Source organism: Macrobrachium rosenbergii, chromosome 43 (genome assembly GCF_040412425.1).
Source record: "Macrobrachium rosenbergii isolate ZJJX-2024 chromosome 43, ASM4041242v1, whole genome shotgun sequence".
NCBI classification, from domain to species: Eukaryota; Metazoa; Arthropoda; class Malacostraca; order Decapoda; family Palaemonidae; genus Macrobrachium; species Macrobrachium rosenbergii.
The window spans coordinates 41,546,494-41,569,972 of record NC_089783.1 but is presented as its reverse complement, the minus strand read 5'-3'; the positions used below and the strand labels follow the sequence as shown (position 1 = coordinate 41,569,972).

Genomic DNA, 23,479 nt, shown 5'->3' with positions numbered 1-23,479 from the left:
AGTTAACTGTAGGACTGGCGAGAGCTGAAGCCCTAATACCATGCAACTGAAATAATTAGGATTCCCTAACTAACAACGTGCCCACGAATAGCACAGCCAATCAAATCTCACTCATATCGCACTGTTCACAAATTGGAATGAAACTGGGATGCAAACGATGGGTCGCAGTGGCTGAGAAAAGAATGGTCTAGGGAACAAAAGGAGGGTTTACTGCGATGACTGGAGAGAGAGAAATACGTGGGATGGGGCGCAGGATTTACTTGGAGGTGTTCGTTAAAAAGTCGAGAAATATTTCAGTAGGAGGAAAAACAGGCCGCCAAAATACTCGAGTTCGTCTTGGGCTTACCGTAGAAGTCCAAAGGAACGATCCTGAAAGGGTTATCCTGCACTGAGGCACGTGGCTTGTCGAACGAGGTGTCCTGAGAACTGGGGCGAGCGGAAAAAATAGACGTCCGCTCGCTATTAAGGCCAAAACATAATTGAGGTGGAACCTAGGCACGCCTGGGTGACGAACGAGGCCGAAACGCCTCAGGGTCTAATATGGCTGCCACTTCAAGTAGCAACTTCCAATCTTTGTAGCAGCTTTCTCGCGGCAACCTGGAAACAGGAGAGATTTGGCGGCAGATGAGGAATAATACAGGGAGGACAAAATGAGGGGAGCATACTGTATGGGCAGCCATTTGCACTTCGTTTGCATGGGGGCGGCCATTTTATGAGCGAGGGTTAACCCTGCGCATAAAACAGCCGATTGACATATATAAATAGTAGTACAGAATGAAATTCCATGAACGCAGGTTAAGGGAAAGTATACCTTTGCATGACTAAACATCCTCTTTATCATAGGCCATTGTCTATAATAATACAATTATATAATGGCTGGCGCTGTATAAGTTCTTTTCTTATGATGATAAAGTACTATAATGGGATGATTTTTACAAGTCTAATTATGCACCCTCTTTATCTTAGTCATATTACTATAATATATAGGTTAGTTCTATAATAACACAGCATACTGGTATACGAAGATGGCTTTTGAACATGTTAGGAATTTAATTAAGCGAAGAAATTACGTGCGTCATAAGTAGATAGGATTACGAGTGGTATGTTGATATTTGGTAATGAAAGTGTGATAGAGTGAAAACAGGTCAATGTGCATAGAATATGCCTGAAGGAGGGAAACGTTCCTAATCAATAGGCGTTCCTCTGCATGATGGCAAGTGTGATGTTGGTTAACGTAAATTATAGTGGGACATATTTACCAATTCTAACGGTGAGGTGTATGAGACCTACACTTTTATAAATTAACAATTCCATAACAATACGGTTAGAGTTTAAAAGCCCTCTGAGAGAGCTATTCATTCTGAGAAAAATAATAGGCCATTGAAATGATCGGCCTTTAGTCTTTGATAAACAAAAATAGCGCTGCAAATATTTCTAAATCGTTGCTACATCTCAGTAATTCATTTCATATTCAGTATTTTGCTTCATTTAAAGGATTCCTTTATGAGTCCTTCAGACAAACTGTTAACTCTCTTGGTGAAAAATTGCAAGAGTTAGATCAAATTCCTACCATTAACTGCAGACAGAGAGAAAATTGCGCGATGGCTATCGGCAGCCAATAAATATTGAACTTTATTTCCACTTGAAGCTCTGTTATATCGAAAGCTGTAAAAGCTGTTCGACATTTCCTAATGGTCGTTATGAAAAGGATTTTTTCCAACCAAATTTAAGCTATCGATGAGACGTTTTTCTTTATATTAGAATGGTTCCTCCCTTAGCTGTCATACCTGTTATTGACAAGCAGTTTCGACAAGTGTAAAGTACACACAGATACACATTAGATTTGATAATCCTTCGCTTCATACTGGTGAAGTTGTTGAGTGTTCAGAAAGAACTTGTATTTATTGTGGCACCACTGACATGTATACTGTTAACCTTGGCTTTGGTATGCATGATGTCTTGTCTGCCCCATTAATATATATTTATATATATATATATATATATATATATATATATATATATATATATATATATATAAATATATAAATTGTATATATATTTATATATATACAATAATAATAAAATTATACAGATATTAACGTTACCCTTCAACATATAACTACAACTTTTGACAAACGATGGAAAAATGAAGCCTTCATTTTGTAATGTTAGTGTTCTTTTTGTTGTCTTTTTGTGCTCTATTTTCAGCACTTTATGGATTTCGGAAGGAAATCCAATTACAGCTTTCCCAATTTTTTTGGGCAGAAAATTTCCGGAAATCACTGCAACGAGGTAAGCCCTCGAAATCTTCCGACTCCAGAGATTAGCATACAAATATGTTTCTATAAATTCTTCTGCTCTTACGAAATTCTGTTGCACATTGGGAATTCTCTCTCTCTCTCTCTCTCTCTCTCTCTCTCTCTCTCTCTCTCTCTCTCTCTCTCTCTCTCTATATATATATATATATATATATATATATATATATATATATATATAAATATATATACATATAAATATATACATTATATATATATGATTATATATACATTATATATATATATATATATATATATATATATATATATATATATATATATATATATATATATATATATATATATATATATATATATACATTCACACATACATATATATATATATATATATATATATATATATATATATATATATATATATATATATATATATATATATATATATATATATATATATATATATATATATATATATATATATATGCACGCACAAAATTAGGTCTAAACAATGAAAAATAGACAAGAATTGTAAAGAACTTCACATCACTTCTTAGGCAGGAAACGTACTTCAGTTAATCATTTTAACTAAACCCAGTAAAATGTAATGATTATCGGAGCCAAAATTAAACCCTTCATTATGAATTTTACAGTCAAGTGGTGCCTGATGCGATTTACGTATATGCGATGATTTCCTCTCTCCGCAGCAGAAAACTCATAAAAATATATCACTCGACATTCAGTGGTAAAACCGATTCCGTGTTAAGCTGGATAAACTCATCACGACAATTTTATTTTGATTAATATTGACATGTCAGTGAAGTATGATATATTCAGTGCTTGTGGAAGCCTGTTTATTTATTTAAAAAAATTATATAGTGAATTCTCTCTCTCTCTCTCTCTCTCTCTCTCTCTCTCTCTCTCTCTCTCTCTATATATATATATATATATATATATATATATATATATATATATATATATATATATATATATATATATATATATATATATATATTTACATATATATATATATATATATTATATATATATATATATTTATATATATATATATATATATTATATATATATATGTATATATATATATATATATATATATATATATAAATCTTTGTGTATATTTTTATATAAATCTTTTAATTTTTCTTTTAATACCATTGTTAGCTTAAAAAATATACGATAAACCCGTACGCTTTGTTCACTTTTCCTACTCTCACATATGCCGCTGAAAAAACGCTTGTCGTATCCTCGAAATTTGCAAACTTCAGCTTCATACTGCCAGTGTGCCAGAGGCCATAAATCAGCAGGTCCTCTAAATGAAGCGCCAGAAGAGCAGCGTCTTGAACTGGGTACTGGTTATGACATACCACAGTGTCATAAGAAAACTCTTACCAAGTGTATATATATATATATATATATATATATATATATATATATATATATATATATATATATATATATGTATATATATACACACACCATGTATTTAATGAAGTAGGTGTTATGTATGACTAATTAACATTCATTAATATTTTAACTTATGCACTTATAATGGGAGTTTTCTGTTAATATAAACTCTGAAACACGTAACAGAGCAAAATTGAGAAAACCTTATCAGTAAATATTAATTAAAGAAGGGCCATTCATGAGGTACTTAGGAATCGGTTTTTGTAAATCCTAAATACAGACTCCTGTCTCGTTATTCCTTCTCTCTCTATTAACAGCACATAATTTTAAGAATATTTATTGTAAAGAATGTCAATCTCAACTACTTACCTTTCTGATAATTCAAATAATTCTAGATTACTTTATTCCAAGTTAGTGGTGATATGTCCTCTATTTGAAAAGGGAAAGCTCAGTGAAAATAAAAGGTCCCAAGGAATATTCAGTCCCTCATATGTTATTATTATTATTATTATTATTATTATTATTATTATTATTATTATTATTATTATTATTATTATTTGGGTAATAGACCGTCTTTCAAACAGGTATTGTTGAAACTTTATTGATGCATCAGCTGCATTCAGTTTATATAGAGTCTTCTGTATTTTTCTAACAACTGATTTCTCTTGGCTACTGCATCGGGCCAGTAACGTACCGATGTTCATCGTCTTAGGGAGGTAAAATTGTCGTAGATCAGGGTGTGGCTTTATTCATTTAGTAAACGAAGTGTGGATATCATAATCCGTAGAATTTTGTTCAATTATGTATACGTCAAAATTTAATATTCTGCTGTTATGCCAACGCTTCTCTCAGTTACTCAGTCGGAAATGAGAGAAACGTTGGTATAACAACAGAATTTAAATTTTGACTTGTACCCAATTGCACAAAACTCTACGGATCATGATATCCAAACTTCGTTTACTTATTGAATAAAGCCACACCCCGATCTGCGACAATTTTTCCTCCTTAAGACGATGAACATCGATACGTTACTGGCCCGATGCAGTAGCCAAGAGCAATCAGTTATTAGAAAAATATAGAAAACTCTATATAAACTGAATGCAGCTGATGCAGCAATAACTTTCAACAATACCTATTATTATTATTATTATTATTATATTATTATTATTATTTCAGTAGGTGAAACCATTTCACACGGAACCAGCGCACAGGGGCCAATGACTTGAAATTCAAGCTTCCACAGAATGTTGGTTTCAACCTCCCACCGCAAACCCCACACTGAAGCAGTAACTGATCATGATACAGAGCCAGTGAATTTTCATCGGCCTGGTGGAGACGTAAAATTGCGACATCTGAGTGCCATGCCACGATACTAACCACTAGACCAGCGGACCAGCTGTTGGGCACAGAATATAGTTCCGGCTCCTCCTTTTCACAAGCCCTCTTCAGTAATGTTTGCAATTGTTTCCTGAAATTTTTCAAATTACAATCGTTTTCCCCAAACCAATATGTGCATACACTAGAAAGCTTTGCTTAACTAATAAAAATCAGATCTCATATTCAAGACGCCAGATAGTACAGTTGACTTGAGAGAGAGAGAGAGAGAGAGAGAGAGAGAGAGAGAGAGAGAGAGAGAGAGAGAGAGAGAGAGAGAGAGAGATAGTTTTCCTGAAACGCATCATTTCCAGTCGCGTACCTAATTAATTCATAACACTAATACAGGTAAAACACAGATTTTTCCCGTAGAGGGTTAGCGCCGTCAGTGCACCTCATGCGGAGCACTGTAGGCATTACTGAAGGATCTTTGCAGTGTCCCTTCGGCCCCTAGCTGCAACCCCTTTCATTACTTTTACTATACCTCCGTTCATATTCCCTTTCTTCCATCTTACTTTCCACCCTCTCTTAACAACTGATTCACAGTGCAATTGCCAGGTTATCCTCCTGTTACACCCGTCAAAGCTTTTAGCTGTCAGTATCAGTTTCAGCGGTGAATGACCCAATAGGTCCCAGCGCTTGGCCTTTTTCCTAAATTCTTTATATTCTTACACATTATCGTCTAAATGTCCAGGTGAAGTGTTATTTTATTGTGAGAAGGCTATCCTCGTATCCAGTCAATTATTACGATCCTTTTTTGTCACTTTTACCTTTTAAATCACTTTTAAACTGCCATTATGTGCGAGGTGATATGCAGAGGGTCCAGACCTTTCCAAGATTCAGGAGTAACCATTTACAGCAGCCAACGTCCTCGACGTGATTAGTTTACGAGCTCTCAGTAAGTCATAATTGATATGCAAGAAAGACAGCAATCTAATAGGAATACGCTCTGTTAGAAGGGTCCTTTTTGGCCCTAGGCGAGAGCGTCATCCGGCGCTTCTCATCGGATTTGCATACTTAAATGCCAGATGTATGTATATTAAGAGCCGCGTTTTCTCTTCCTGGTGGCCATGTGTTTAAATTGGTGCTAACGCTTGTTAATGTGTCATGGCGCTGGGAGTCTTCATAAGGGGAATGTAATTTCTTCATGGATTTTTTTTTATATATATATATATATATATATATATATATATATATATATATATATATATATATATATATATATATATATATATATATATATATATATATATATATATATATATGTATATATATATATATATATATATATATATATATATGTATATATATATATATATATATATATATATATATATATATACTGTGTATATATATATATATATATACATATATACATACTAGATATATATATATATATATATATATATATATATATATATATATATATATATATATATATATATATATATATATATATATATATATATATATATACAATCATGAAGCTACAAATGTCGCTTAGTATCGAATTCACGCTACCTCGGGATATCTCCGTTGGAGAATTGTCGCCGAAGGGGAATTTATATAAGTGATAAATGAATTGGTATCGTCAGGACACGAACCCGTGACACGAAAACCTATTCAGCGACTCCAGTGTATGTTAACCATTCAGCCATCAACAGAGGTATAAGTCTTTGCCGAGATGTTGTACTGTTTTTACCCGTCGTGAGCGGGGAAATGTACTAGCCTCGGCAATGACCCACCTCCGCCATGACAGTTCATTGGTACGTTTGGGACACGCAGCTCTTATTATGAAATTTTTATCACACCGTGATTTATATACAATCATGAAGCTACAAATGTCGCTTAATATCGAATTCACACTACCTCGGGATATCTCCGTTGGAGAATTGTCGCCGAAGGGGAATTTATATAAGTGATAAATGAATTGGTATCGTCGGGACACGAACCCGTGACACGAAAACCTATTCAGCGACTCCAGTAGACGTTACCCATTGAGCCATCAAGAGAGGAATAAGTCTTTGCCGAGATGTACTGTTTTTACTGTTTTCGTGTCACGGGTTCGTTAGTCATTGCTAATTTCTTTGGCCACATTTTGCATATGAATGTGTTATTTTGCAATTTAGATGGTGTAAACAATTTATGTAGGTTAAGATCATAGCTCAGTAACGTGAATCTCAAAACAAGGCTAATAACACACAGTGAACTCTCAGCTACCAGAGAAGCCACGCAAAGAAATTGAGAATTCCACTCAAAGAAATGGAGAATTCCATGATGTTGTGTTTATTCGTAAGTGAGTGGAAGAGCCGTGGGTAGGAGATAACCAAATTGTATAGCCCAAGCATCCATGAGAACTGACTATTTACGTTACAACCAATTCCATTCATTTTCCTTAAGAAATCTGGAGGTTCTGAGACTGAAGTTATCATACTGAATAAAGTTTCAGGGTCGATGGTATATCGTAGACTTCAAAAAAATAGAGATGAAACATAATGGGACAGAAATCATACATGCAGCAATATGCGTGAAAGCAATCCTTGGCTTAAGCTTGAATATCGTTAAATCATGCACTTTATTATCATAACCTTAAAGAATTTCGTTGTTTACTTTTCTCCTCTCCCGCTTTCATGATTAAAAGTTACATTTTTTATGTAGAATATTCTTTTATTAATATTTTCGTGCACAGATTCCATTTACTAAAAAAAGGTCATAAACTTCATGAATGAAACAAAGTAATCAAAAGTGATTTTTTCCTGGTCTACGGTTTTCGCATCAATTCCTCGGACCGCTTATTCATTTGATAATTTCATTAGCGAAAGAGTAAGAATTGAGATGACCGTGAAGAAGCTGCACATATTGACGATTTTATATTTATTTTATTTTTACTCCATTGACGTTAGTTAAAAGACTAAATCATATATTACCATTTCAAGGAAATTATTTTAAAGAGCAGACAAGCATATGACTGGCTAATTTTAGCATGTATCATTCAGAGAGGGAGAGAGAGATGAATGCTTAAAATATCCTAATAACCGGCCGTCTGTCTGTTCGCGGTCTCGACGAAGCACCAGTTCCCACGCCGCAAAATAACAGGGATTAATTAGTGGCGTGCACTTCTTGCTGATAAGATTTATTATCGGCCTTAATTGCCAGCTTGAGAAAACATTTTAGAGATAACTGATTAATGCTCATTTAGAGATAATTGATTAATGTTCATTGCATGACGCTCTGGTACGTAATTAGTGATGATGAAGATATTAGGTTGATTAATATATCCTTCATTAATTTTTTCCTTTTAAGACCTTTCATAACGTAGAGGGACAAAAATGCCTGAGGGATATAATTCAGTGCCATATATTATACCCAAAACGGAGAGAGTGAATGTAACGCTGAATTTAATAGTGACACGTTGATTTTTCCTTGGTTTCTGCTTAACGAATGGTTCTAAGTCCTTGTTGAGCAGTTACTCTATTCACAAATGCGGTCCTTTTCCAGTCATTCGTTAATGTATGACATTTCCTGTCTTTCATTTGCAGTTTAGTTCTTTTCAAGGTTTCTTTTCCATTCACTTCAATATGCCCTTCTCATGGCAAAAGACGATTCATTTCGTTGTGTGCTGATAAAAGACTGAACCTTTGAATACTATTCTTGGAGGTATTTTCAAAGGTTTTTACCCAAGAAGGGAACCCGTTAACAATATATTCCATAGATAATAAAGGAGTTATATTTTTATCACAGGTTCTTATTCTATTATCAGAAACTGACTTTTTTTTTTAAAATTTAGACAGTAGCCATCGACACCAAGAATAAAATGGCTTGTCTGTAGGTAATCAGAAAAGAAATTTTTCAGGAATTAAATATGTACATAAAATATTTTAGACAAAAGGTCAACAGTATTTCATTACGATCACATTTGTCAAATCCAGTTAGACTTGCTGACTTTTAGAGCATATGATCATAATATGAAAATTGATGTCTTCCTTGTAAAAGGGAAAACCTATAAAGATAAGAAACTCTCTCTCTCTCTCTCTCTCTCTCTCTCTCTCTCTCTCTCTCTCTCTCTCTCTCTCTCTCTCTCTCGTGATACTACCTGCTTGAGATGTAATGCCCAGGAATGTATTCCCAAAGTATTTTTATCACCCTCCGTTATAAAAGGCTTTAAAAATGATGAAGGGTGATAGTAATCAACCTAATATCTTCATCATCACCAATTACGTACCAGAGCGGCATGAAATGGACATTAATCAATTATCTCTAAATGAGCATTAATCAGTTATCTCTAAAATGTTTTCTCAAGCTGGCAATTAAGGCCGATATTAAATCTTATCAGCGTGAAGTGCGCGCCATTAATTAATCCCTATTATTTTGCGGCGTGGGAATTGGCGCTTCGTCGAGGCCGCGAATATGACAGACGGCCGGTTATTAGAGCAGCCTCTCTTGATTTCGGAAATAAACGTCAGTTTAAGCGGAAAGGATACATTAAGCATTCATCTCTCTCTCTCTCTCTCTCTCTCTCTCTCTCTCTCTCTCTCTCTGAATAATGCATGCTAAAATTAGCCGCATCCTTGTCTCTGTTTTGTTAGAATAGTTTGCATGAAATGATAATAAGAACACTATATAGTTTACTCACTATGTGTTTGTGTATGTTATAGTAGTAGTTCTTATTGTTATGAGTGTTCAGGTATCTGGCTGAAGTATATATAAGGTAAATTTCATGAAATCTGTGATTTGTTGTCGCCGAAGGGGTATTTAACCAGGATAAATACTTCGTCCGCATCGATATGACAATATATATATGAATATATATATATATATAAATATATAAATTATATATATATATATATATATATATATATATATATATATATATATATATATATATATATATATATATATATGTATGTATATATATATAAGACTGCCATTTTGGTTGTCTTTTAGACATGGAAATGAAGTAAACAAATTTCTCAGTCAGAGATTTGTTAGGTATCTCACAGTTATTCCTTTAATTCCGATTTCACCTTTAAAACTTTAAACCACACTACTTATCACTTGCTCGATAACGGCTAAATTGTGTCATCCCAAATCAATGAAAGAAACATGAGCTTCACACCCAGGTTTTGCCGGACGTTTACGTGAAAACTCCTTCTAGTAGCCTACTCAGTTCGTATCTCGAAGGATCTATAATGCCTTAATGAAGTACTTTATAGCTTTTAGTTATCGTTATGTTGGTAAAAACTTTGACTCGCAAAACTTCTTTTCTCATTTACTATGAAGATTAATTGTAATCATTAAAAGCGACAATGGGAGTTTCTTCCTTTCAGGTTTCCGGTACGTGATGAAGTATTGCTGAAAGATCTGCTAAAGTGCCTGAATTGTATAATACCTACCCACCACTCCTTGCTTTTATTCAGACTCGTACATACATTTGCTCACTGATGAGTTCAAAAGTTTTTCCAGAGATATATATATATATATATATATATATATATATATATATATATATATATATATATATATATATTATATATATATATATATATATATATATATATATATATATAATCTATATATATACATATATAATGTGTGTGTGTGTGATAGTAAGGCTCTTTCTAGTTCCACTGCCAATGCTTCATGTCCAAATATACGCCAAAAGATCTCTGGAAAAAAGTTTTTGAACTCATCAGTGAGCAAATATATGTGACTGCAATTTTCTTTCTCATTTTTTATAATAACCGGGATAAGAGTCACTTGCATGACTGACGCCAACCAAAATGATTAAAAGAAAATGAAAAAAAGACTCTTTGACCTTGACACTGTGGCTTTAATAACTTTTTAGGTGGTCGCGTACACGTAACCACGGTTCGGTTCCGTCCAATTTTATTAAATTGTTCCGTTGTCAAAATAACAGTTGGGTATGGCAGCCAGGCTTTTCACCTATAACGCAGTAAGTTTTCTGCCTCTCTTATTCGATTAATCCTGTTCCGTAAATTTTCCCTTCGATATTTTTTTATAATTTGTTTTGTCTTTGTATTCCCTATTATCTTTATCCACATGAAAGAACGCACAAAAATATTCTCAACTGACTGAAATATTTTTTGCAACGAAAAGCGAAAATCTCTGTTATGTCATGTAAATGGATATCCTCTTTGTTAGTGAATCTTCCATTTAAAAATGTAAATCAACAAAAGAGTTGGAACACTTTCACTGAATTATTTCCAGATAAGCTGTTATGAAATTGTGCAACTTTACTTTTGTCGCCAAAACAAAATCTACATCATTTGAAATTTTTTTCACTGCACTACTATTCATGTTTATCATTGAGAGAGAGAGAGAGAGAGAGAGAGAGAGAGAGAGAGAGAGAGAGAGAGAGAGAGAGAGAGAGAGATGTTCTTTTTAAAATTTTTATATTTTGTACTCAAAGCTTCATGCTGCCCTTCCCTCGTAATTCTTATGAGGAAAAACGCGAACAGAAGTTAGTTCGAAATGGAGACAAATAAACGGACCCTTTCCGTAAGTCCTTGATAATACTGAGTGGTGGAAAAAAAGGGTGAATAACAGATGAATTAAATCTGTTTGAAGAGCACGTCATTTTTCTCTTTAGGACACAGTATATGTACTAAATTTTGTACAGCAGAAGCCCCGCATGACAAACCATGAAAATAAGATATTTTAGATGCAATTATTTCATGATTTCATACACTATGAGACATAACGTAATTATTACTGTTCGTAATTCCTATGTTAACATTATCATATTTTTTTCTATCAAATCAAAAGTATACATTGTCAAAGATGGCAATAAACTTGTTATATGCCTCCTTTCTGCCACTAGATTCTGTTATACATCAATCTAATCAAGCGTTAAGATTGAATATAATAATTTGCATAATTTGGAATTATTCCTTTTTCATTAAGACCTCGTTCCTCTTGCATGGTGAACTCGAAGGTATCGATTGGAAGGTTGAATCGCTCTATCTTTTAAACTTGTGAAGCAATGGGAAATTGACATAGCACCTAGTTTTCTCATGTTTTACTGAATAAAGGCCCTAGGGAAAGTATCAAATTAGCTTTATACTTTTTTTTACAGCGAAACGGTCCTTGTGCATCTCCTATGATTGCATTTTATATTTTCTTTGTATCATCGTCGTGTGCCACCCTTTGTTAGAAATATTTAAACGTTTCTGCATGCGTAGATTTCATTAGGAGTAATTGCAGCGTGTCAAATAGCCAAGAGCGTGACATTCCCTGTCATCGTTTGAATGTGCTTCCAATGAATATTACGTTTCAGATTAAAAAATATTACAATAGTTTTTTTTCCTCAAGTCTGCTGATTTATTATCAGCTACACTCTGCCCGTTCTCTTTGATTATGAGATGTGTATATATAATACCTTAGAGTCGTCAGGTGGGTAAACGTGTAGGTACGTATAAATAAAAATAAGATGACTAAGCTTCCTGGAAAAGCTTAAACTCTGATGCACGACGAAAACGTCAGAACTCTCCTTCAAGACACCCGAAGAGTCTTCTTCACTTAAGGCTACTCCAAACTCCACAAATCACCTTGCGATTAGAATTTAATGATCCTCATTAAGCGTGATTCGGAGGTGAATGGGGCACTAAATCACTAAGTTTTCCCAGTCTGCGGCGTAGAGCCTCTCGCGGTCTCTGTCGTAATGAACTGGGAAAAATGAAGAAAGTAGGACGCTCGTGAATATTTCAGTAGTTTATCGTTTCTTTTCGGGACATTTTATTATGGCTTTTCATTTTTTAGATTACCATAATTTTCTTGTTACTTTCTCATAACATTTGTAGCTGAGGAATTATGTATAGTGTACAGTCTGAAACCTTCAGATAAGAATAACTATCCCAAATTCCTGGGTGATTGAAAACTTTGATTTGAACTCCTCTTAGGAGTCTACAAAGAGAGGTAGGAATGTTATGTTATAATTCCCGGGCGCCATTAAGGCAACTAAATTCCGCCTAAAAGCATTTTCCTTTGTTTAATGAGCCATGTCCAGTAAAACAAACTCTGGCTAAATTATTTTCTTTTTCATATGCATAAGTGCACGCGATGATAGTTTATAATTGGCTGAAGTTTTTTTCTTTTAGATTTTTCTATTATACCGTCTTTTTTTTAAGACGCGATACCACTCTCAGTAATGTAAACGCGAACATTTTCATAAGCCGAAGATATACGAGTACCTGGGAGCAGGATCAGCCATTAGGAATATCAGATTAGTAAAGAAAACCTTTCTAGTTTATATGCAATATTCTGAAACTTATAAAAGTATTATTTGTTTAGTTTTATTTTGCTAAAGACGTATTTTAGTGTAGTTAGGCATGTTATGACACTATCGGAAATGCTTAAAACAATGGAGTTAGATAATTTGATCATCTCTGCAGTCTCATATAAAGGAGGACAGAAAAGATAAAAGAAATAATTAATCGAAAGTTATTTTGGGAAATATTAACGGTAAAGATTTCTATTCAATTAGAAATGATAAAGCGGAAGTGATGTGTCAGAGAACTAATGAAGTAGTCAGAGGGAAAGCCGACAACAAAATAGAAAGAGGAAATGGAAAAGTAAAGATCCGGGAATAAAATGTAAATTAGACGGAAGAGATTGCCACCGATAGTTGATATGGTAATCCAGAGTCTTGTGTCTGTTTTTGCCCTTCACATGACTTACAAACTTTTTTTCGATTTTAAATTGGGCTTAATGTACTGAGGAGTTTAATGAATTTTTGGAATTTGGCTTAAAAATATTTTTCATCTGGAATAAAAACCATTTCCAGATGTCTCATGATTTATGAAGCATACTTTCTGCGAATATGCTTTCGTAATCTTTTGCAAGTAATCTTATGAAAAATATATGAAAAATGATTAAACGGTTTTTTTTTTCAAGATCTAGAAAACAGCTGGGTGAGTGGCACAATAACGGTAAAGAATATGATATGAACGTTAATGGACAGCAGTACTACTTGAATAATGCAAAAAATTTAACTTTTCTTAATTTCAAAGACAAGAAACAATTTAATAATCCTCACAAAGAGATAACTGGTTTTCTCATTTAGGAGCTTATTTGCGTTCCTGAACGATAAAGATTAATGACTTTCAAAATATTACAAAAAAGGGAGGGATGCCAGCGAACGTATCTTAAAACACGAATAAGAAAAGAGTGGCACAGGAGAGTAGTAGTTTTCATTTTATGAGTAAAGCTGCCTGAAAAATATGTAGATTTAATTTTATGTAGTGAGGTTAATTTTCTTTTGTATACAAACTGTTAAATTAGGTATTATTTTGAAATATGCAAAAACGACAGTTCTCTTGACAGGTGAAACAGTTACAGTTTTTGAAGTATAATTGAAAACAACCGTACGTGAATTTATTGCTTACCTATTAGGAAGTCAAGAATAAATAGTAATTATCATTGTCATGGAAACGTGATAATGACTATTTCTCCCAGGCTGAGCCACGACGAGGACCTTTCAGTAACGTATGTAATAGACACTAGAGGCATGAGCTTCTGTTTGATTAATAGACAGTAAGCTCTCTGGGGTCATAGCATTAAAGGTTGATGACGTCGATATCATTTATTCAAGAAAAGAAAAATGCTTATGAATAACATTACACATAACCGAAACACCATAGAATGTAGATAACACATGAAATTGAAGTTAAATCTTTTGTATAACACCAGCTTCTGAAATGCATCTCAAGATGCCGCCAGCATGAAAGAAACACTCCAAAATCCCGGCACTGATGTATTTGCCGTCCTCACCACAAGCCTCGGAAAGATATTGATCGCTTAAGATCTCTCAAGGCTGGGGCATTCTGCCAGCAAATGCCTCACAGTTATGGGGACTAAACACTCAGAATTCAACCAACAAGTACTTATGCTTTGAGCGAGGTGCTCTATAGGAAGTCTACATTATGCCATCACCAATCGTCTTGGTTTGTTTACCTGTGGGAGAACGTCCATCTCCTGCCTCATTTTCTTTTTCATTTCTCCTTCCGCATATTCCTATCTTCATCTTTATTCATATCACGTATATTTCCCATTTGCATCTCGCCTGAACAGCACTTGCATATCTGCCTGTATATCGGTTTTGACAAGAGCGCGTCATCAGGGAATTATCTGGTGAAGTGGGTCTTTGATTCCCTGTTGCATCTGTACCCATAACAGAGCTATAGGTTGACAACTCTGTCTGGTCATCATGGGATCCAGTAGTACGTTTGCCTTTGTGAGAACTCATGAAGGAGAGAAAAAAGGAGAGATTTGTTCTTAGTACCTTAAAAAAGGTATCAGTAGCCTTTAATGGCGTTCAACTCTCCACCAATGACACCAGCGGGAGCAGACTCCCAAATGCACTCCATCCTGAAATAATGGCATCAGCATCATCAGGGTGGCTTTGCTTTCTGTAATTTCTGTCAAAAAATCGCAAGCTAAGTACATAGTATGAAATATTTGCTTTCAACTACTACCTGGTCCCATGCCCGGGTCTACACATGTCTATTATAACTTATTTGTTTATTCGCTTTTTGTTTTTGTTTTGTTTTGCCACCTTAAGTACTACCTTGCCTCTTGCATTTTTGTTTCGTTACCTTTAAGTACGTATTATTCTCTCTCTCTCTCTCTCTCTCTCTCTCTCTCTCTCTCTCTCTCTCTATATATATATATATATATATATATATATATATATATATATATATATATATATATATATATATATATATATATATATATATATATATATATATATATATATATATATATATATAATATATATATATATGGCAGAAAGAGAGAGTGAAAGAATCTGCATAGTAGTTATTTAGTAATGCAAATAAACAGAAATGAATTTAAAAGTTCCTGGGGAAATTGTAATTCAATTAGCCAGTTAGGCTGCGTTTTAATGATCTAGGCTTTTTATTTGCGATAATTGACCTATACAGTTAGCTAGCTCTCCAATATCACACACTTCTTACCACTCGGGCAGACTCCGTAGTTATTACCCAACGAAATTTACAGTTATAAAATGGATGTTTCTTATTCATATTGAATGCTTGATGTCAGGGAGATTATGAAGTGATCTAATAAAAGGGATACCGATCTAATCAGGTGGAACCCAAAGAAAAAAGAAAAACAATGTTTCTATCTGGAATCCAGGGAAAAAAGAAAAACAATGTTTCTATCACAGTGTAGAGGTTAAATCACTAAATTTCCAATCGACTAACTCAGAGTAATTGGATGGGATTGAATGAACCTAAGAAAGTGAACTTCATTGCATATTTTCTCTCTCTCTCTCTCTCTCTCTCTCTCTCTCTCTCTCTCTCTCTCTCTCTCTCTCTCTCTCTCTCTCACCATTAAGCAACGTTCGTAATGTTTTCATATTGCATACTCTCTCTCTCTCTCTCTCTCTCTCTCTCTCTCTCTCTCTCTCTCTCTCTCTCTCTCTCTCTCTCTCTCTCACCATTAAGCAACGTTCGTAATGTTTTCATATATCTGCATATGTACTTAGTATATTGTTAGTGTATTAAAGGAATGAAGAAAGTTTAATATTTAAAAGTTTAAAAGGTTCAAGATACAAACCTTGTGCTTTTTCGGGGATAACCTAAAAAAATTTTGGGAATCATGCGCACCCATGTCTCTGCAGAGATGGGGCGAGATTGGGGGTGGGGGCGGGGGATGAGTTAGAAGATATAATTGAATTCCCAGGGAGCAGCAGATGGATTGACTGAACCCGAATATTTTGGAACCTAAAGGTAAAATTTCTCTCTCTCTCTTCCCCCGAGGGTAATAGGGGAAAATTCAGGAATGATATTCCTATAAATTGTATTCAGTTGCATTTTATTACGTAAATATAGTGTGTTAGTATTCGTTAGAACATTAAAAGGAAGGAGCTTCATTTGATCTATTGGGAAGTGTATCAAGATTTTGAGATCTTGGCACTTATATTTTCTCTTTCATGCCTTTACATATCGGAGAGATGAATCAGATTAAGAAATATAATTCTGGGATTCAGTTGCCTCAGGCAGTATGGAGGAAAGAGGAGTGATGTAAAATGGAAAACGAACAGAATTACAAGCAAACAAAATAGACAAGGTCTTCATATTCCATTGAAATTCTGTTCTCTCAGTCCTTGAGCACAGAAATGTATCCTGGGATTCAGGTCTCCTTTCATCGTAACTTTTATATTTGATATCTATTGCCGTTACCAATCAGACATTTCCATTATTTCAACATCCTTGGAAAACTTCGTGCTCTACGCACCATGCATTCATTTATATTTATAGTTTTACCTTTGCTAACATTTACATTCAGCCGCATTCCTCTTAGAAGCATTTCGCGAACTGCAACAATTTCACCAGTTGCCGCAGTTTCCCAATCACTATCAAGTCTAAATTCTGTATTATATTGCATTATTCAGTCGTTACATTGTTCGTGACCTGTTTTTAAGGCCACGCACATGTACATACTACATGCGTGGAAACAACACCTATCCCGTCTCAAACCCTTTTACATCGTCTGACAATCGCTTTATCTGTTATGAAAGTTGCTGTTTGTTCCCGATATACTGCGTTCTAAACAGTATATTCTGAGCTCTTCCCACAGTGCCTTTCTAAAGATTATATAGTAAGCTCTGGATATAGCTCCGTATCGTTCACACTTCTGTTTTTCCTGTGTTCCTGTTTTATATCATAGTTGGTCTGCATGCCCTTTTTTTGTATATAAAAACTCTATTCTTGTGCCACTACTCTTTCTTTTGGCTGCTTTGCCGTCCCAGTCAAAACTTTAGGATAAACATTGTTTTTGTACTAAATAACCCGTTTCTTCTACAGTTATAACAATGGCATCTCTCGTCATAATATTTATATACAAAAATAATGTATTTCGGTTGTATGGTCAACGCCCAGCATGGGACGTATACGCTTGGCATCCAGATGATCCAGAAGTCAGAAAAAGGGATACGTATTTTGTATCCCCGTGTAATTATGTACACATTACTGAAAGGATGAAACCATTAGCGACCCCACCTACCTGGAAGGTGACCACTGTATATGGTATACGTGGTAACATGTTGAAAGCAAAACGAAATTATTTAGACAAGAAGCTAATGAAGCTGTGTCAGTGTGTGTATTTAGAGTGAGGAGAGAGCCCGGTAAGGGAGATGAATGTATATTAAGTTTTGAGGGAAAAAGTAATCGTGTGTGTTAATTTGGGAGAGTGAACAGAAACTTCATAGACTGGTAAAAGGTAATAAAATATAGTCTAAGAGCTGATTCAGAATATTAGCGAATGAAAGGTAATGAAGTTAGCGGAAGCCAAGAAAATGCAAATTTGATTATTGGCATGTATTTTGAAATAGAACTAGGTATCTGGAATAAATTAATGTGAGTAGAATTTATAGGCCATAGTTAGGTGAGGGAAGAAAATTGGATTACATAACATCTTCCACATGCAACAAGGAAACGACAGGGTCTTCAATAGTTCTGGAAAAATAATGGACTTTTCGCAGAATTGTTTAAGGATATTAATATATATATATATATATATATATATATATATATATATATATATATATATATATATATATATATATATATATATATATAATATATATTTATATATATATATATATATATATATATATATATATATATATATATGTATATGTATTTATATATATATATATATATATATATATATATATATATATATATATATATATATATATATATATATATATATATATATTCTCTATATACTGTATGTACAGTATATGTTTATATATTCGTTTGTAGCATATACGAACACATTGAAAATTTCTGCCACTGCGTGCGAGTCCTCACGAAAATGCCTTAGAAAACTAAAGGAAAACAGATCAGAATTTATACCCAGTGTTTCATTGTCCCCTCTATTACTCATACATCTGCACACATTTTTACCTATCTACCTTCTATATATCTATATAATATATAATATAATATATATTATATATATAGATAGATAGATAAATAAAAATGCGTGTAGATGTACGAGTGCTAGAGAGGGCGATGAAACGCTGGGTATACAGTCTGATCTGTTTTCCTTTAGTTTTCTAAGACATTTTCGTGAGGACTCGCACGCAGCGGCACAAATTTCCAATGTTCTCGTATATGCTACAAACGAACATACAAACGGCTAAAAATGTATTCAAACTTAAATATTCTATCGGCTCCTAACAATATTCAGTTTTTTTAAAAATAATTTTATAGGCAATGTTTCATATATTTATTATTTATCCGTATTTTTCTGCGTACTCAAAGGATGATATCACAAAACCCTTTGTAGTGGGAAACTGTTCGACCAAACAGAGTGCCACATGTCAACGAAGATGCAGCACTGACAGTTGCGTAATTGAAGGACAAAAGTCCATTTTTGACCGTGGCCCTTCTTGTGAAATGCCTGACAGACTAACCTTTCATCCCTCGCATGGGGTAGTGCCGTCATTGCACCTCACTTGGTGTACTGTAGGCATTACTTAAGGTTCATTGTGTTGTCCCTTCGGCCCCTGGCTGCGATCCATTTCATTCCTCTTACTGCACCTCCGTTCATGTTCTCTTTCTTCCATCCTCTTTCCACCTTCGCCTAACAATAGTTTCATAGTGGAACTGCGAGGTTTTCCTCCTGTTAAACCTTTCAAACTTTTTTACTCTAAATTTCCCTTTCAGCGTTGAATGACCTTATAGGTACCATCGCTTGGCCTCTGATAGGGTTTCTCTACTATTTAATTTTCGTAACATGGAGTATCACATGACATACATAGAAATGCACAGCGTTTTCATTTGAACAGGATATCTTTATAAACACCAGCTTTATAATTGATACATATGGTTTTCATTATTTCGTACGAAGTGTTGTAACAGTTTTATTTTGTTCTTTGAAGTCCTTAACACTTGACAGACTTAAAGTGATCCTTATTTTCTAATTTGTAGATAGAGAGACTCTGGAGTGAAAATATGCAGTTTCAGGGTTACTGACATATAAGTCTAGTGTAAGAGAGGCATTCTCATTAATTAACACTTTATGGGTAGAGTAATTTCTGTAAGGAAGCGCCTTGAAGCTAAACACCTCTTACAGTGAATGAGAGAGAGAGAGAGAGAGAGAGAGAGAGAGAGAGAGAGAGAGAGAGAGAGAGAGAGAGAGAGCATGTATTTAGAGATAACTTCCATAAAAAAAACCATCATTTTAAAGGGCACACCAACGTATCACCATTATAATATACCCAGACATATTGGTGTGCATCTGAAAATGACTGGGGAAATAGAATTCTCCAATAAACTGGCACTGAATGATTAGAAACTTCAAAGCATGAAAGGAACATGAAATCTTGAATAACAATAGTTTGCTGAAATTTGGGAAATACTGCAGGTATATGTCTGGGGTACATTTCACATTCACTTGGTGTTCGAGATATTCCAGTATGAGAGTACAAGAAGATATTACAGTATGAGAGTACTAGCAGCAATTGATCGTAGCGTGATGTATACCGTGAAGATATTTTTAAATAAATTTTTATTATCATAATATATTGTTCATACGGTACTTGCACTTCTTATTTATACCATCCTGAGGCTAAAGAATTTTGGAATAAAAATTACCAAGAGGAAGGCAAGGTAACAAATAAACACAGGCAAACACAAACGCACAAGCGCGCGCGTGCGCGCACACACATATATATATATATATATATATATATATATATATATATATATATATATATATATATATATATATATATTTATATCATAAAATAAAAAAATTAAACATTTTCAAATGGAAGAAACAATCAAGGAGAATGCTTGTGAGCAAGTATTCCCATTGTATCAGTTGTGACAGAAAATCTAATGCACATGAAGTTTCATTTATATCTTGGAACATTCCCGCTCTGCAATATTATTTCCTGTTCATTATATATGGGACACTGACCTGCTAATCTGCTTTAACAATTTTAAACGTTAAAGTCATTACCAGAATCCCCATTCACAACGCAGAGCGAGGACGTAAATTCATTTCTGCTTGATTGCTCTCGGGAATAAAACTTGATTACCACCATACTTCAAAATAGCGTAGTCGTGGAGAGAATCATAGAAGGAAATTAAAACAGTAAACGCTTCCTAGTATGAATGTTGAAAATAATGGCGTAGTCCTCTTTTATACGTATGATTTGAATAAAAAAGAATAAAACTGATAAAAAAACATAGCATGAATCGAAACTTTATCCTCCACTATATATCAATATGGAATAACAATTTTTTTTTCCATAAAAGCTAGTTATTCATTCATTGCGTTTAGTTAATTTTTTTGAGCAGCCAGTAATGTTAACATTAATATTGTTATTTATAGAAGAAATATAGGAAACGGGAAACAAGAACAAGTCTTTACATTAAAAAGACTATGAGAAAGTAAAAATACCGATTTGGATAAAACTTGCTTTTTTATTTAGAGAATAATGAAGGCCAGTGACAGAGAAGCCAAAATTATTCTAAAATGTTATATCAAGAATGTTTAGGAGAGTCATTAAAAATCCGTGTTTGTATGTCTCTCTGTCTATCTACATATCTATCTATCTATCTATCTGTCTCTATCTCTTTCTCAAACAAACGCACTAATGTGCAACCAAATATTTGTTGCTGCCTTTTTATCTGTTCGTTTCAGCTTATCTCTCTCTCTCTCTCTCTCTCTCTCTCTCTCTCTCTCTCTCTCTCTCTCTCTCTCTCTCTTCTATAAAGGATATTCGTGCCCAGTAGAAGTATTAAAACCATTTAGTGAAGCTTTTAGGATAATGCAGATTTCATGATTTCATTATTATTATTATTATTACTTTATTTTATTATTGTTATTATTATTATTATTATTATTATTATTATTATTATTATTATTATTATTATTATTATTATTATTATTATTATTATTAAGACACAATCAATTTATTGTTTTGGGTACCCCGTAATACCCTTTGTCCATTTACAACTAACTTGCTGACGAAATACCCAGTTATTTGTTCTTACAGTTGGGAGAACGGGGAAGAGAATCCTTGTACAGAAATGCTTGCAGATAAATAAATTTTCGACAAGGATCCACCGCAGTCAAAAGGTTTTAGGTTGCTACAGTTGTTGCCTCTCAGGCAATACCTTGCAGCTTGGAATGAAAAACTGTCACACAGGGAGAGGGGTCAAGTAATGAAATATAACGAATTGAAGGGTGAACATGAAGTAGAAAAGCAAATTATACTGAACTGTTGTTTACCAATGCTAAAACGAGGTTATGACATATATAGAATAACGAAGAAATGGAAAGGTTATATGGTAGATAGATGGCGATCAAAGGAAGTGAATTATAGGGAAATTTGTTTTGCCCTCTTCATCCATGCATTAAGCGATGAGAGTATATCCCTTACGAAATGCCTCGTTTGGGTAGTAAAGAATTTGTCTTGTGAAAAGAGTGAGGGAAAAGCTTGTATAGTACAGAAGTGTTAGGATTTAGAATACGAGTAAAAATTACTGAAAAGGAAGTCAATAAGAACTTGAAAGATAGAGGTGAATGGCGCAGTATGTTTATCAGTGTTCAAAGCACTACTGATGAGCCTTTCTTGAAGATGTTTTTACTGTATAATTTTATGGATATTTTTAGTGTTAGGGAGTCAACATCGATTCAGCAGTTTTAATGTTGTGTCTTTCATAATTTTCTTTTGTGATACCCTTTTAGGCAGCGTTTGCACTGAACGAGTCGAGTCGAGTCACGTCACGACTCACCTTGAATCGCCCAACACACCTTACATTTATTTGAATGCATTTTTGCAAAATCTGTTTACACCGGACGAGTCAAGTCAAAGCGATTAATGGCGAATCAGAGTCAAAGTCACGGGTGGTGCTGAACCTATTTTTCCATCAGTCATAGTGAGTTGCCAGCCCCATGAGCATCATGCAGATCAAGCTCTTGATAAATTTACTTCGAGGGTGTTTATTTTCCCTAAGAAAGATCTGGTCAGCTCCTCCAGCATTTTGAGGTATTCTGTGGCCATCCTGAAGTAATTATAAGGTTTTTCTATATGATTAACCAAGTCAGCAAATAAACTGACGTTCCCAAAATCGGGTCTTTTGATGTGAAGTTCATCCACACAGATTGTTCCTGTATTGCATTTGCAGTGCCGAATCCATAGCAAAACAAATATTTCAGCACGAGAATATGCATGCCTATTTCACAAAATCAAATTGGGTAACGAGTGCTGTTAGACAATCTGACTCCGATTGGCTCTTTCAGTGTGAACAGGAATGAGTTAGTTTGACTACACACACACACACACACACACACACATATATATATATATATATATATACATACATTATAATGAT

At 34.1% G+C, this 23,479-nt stretch overlaps 1 long non-coding RNA gene across 2 annotated transcripts in view; it reads left to right on the top strand.

Annotated features, from left to right (window-relative positions):
• The window catches only part of LOC136828808 (uncharacterized), an 855,933-nt gene that overhangs the window by 38,565 nt on the left and 793,889 nt on the right, over positions 1-23,479 (top strand). The gene's annotated exons all lie outside the window — the stretch shown is intronic.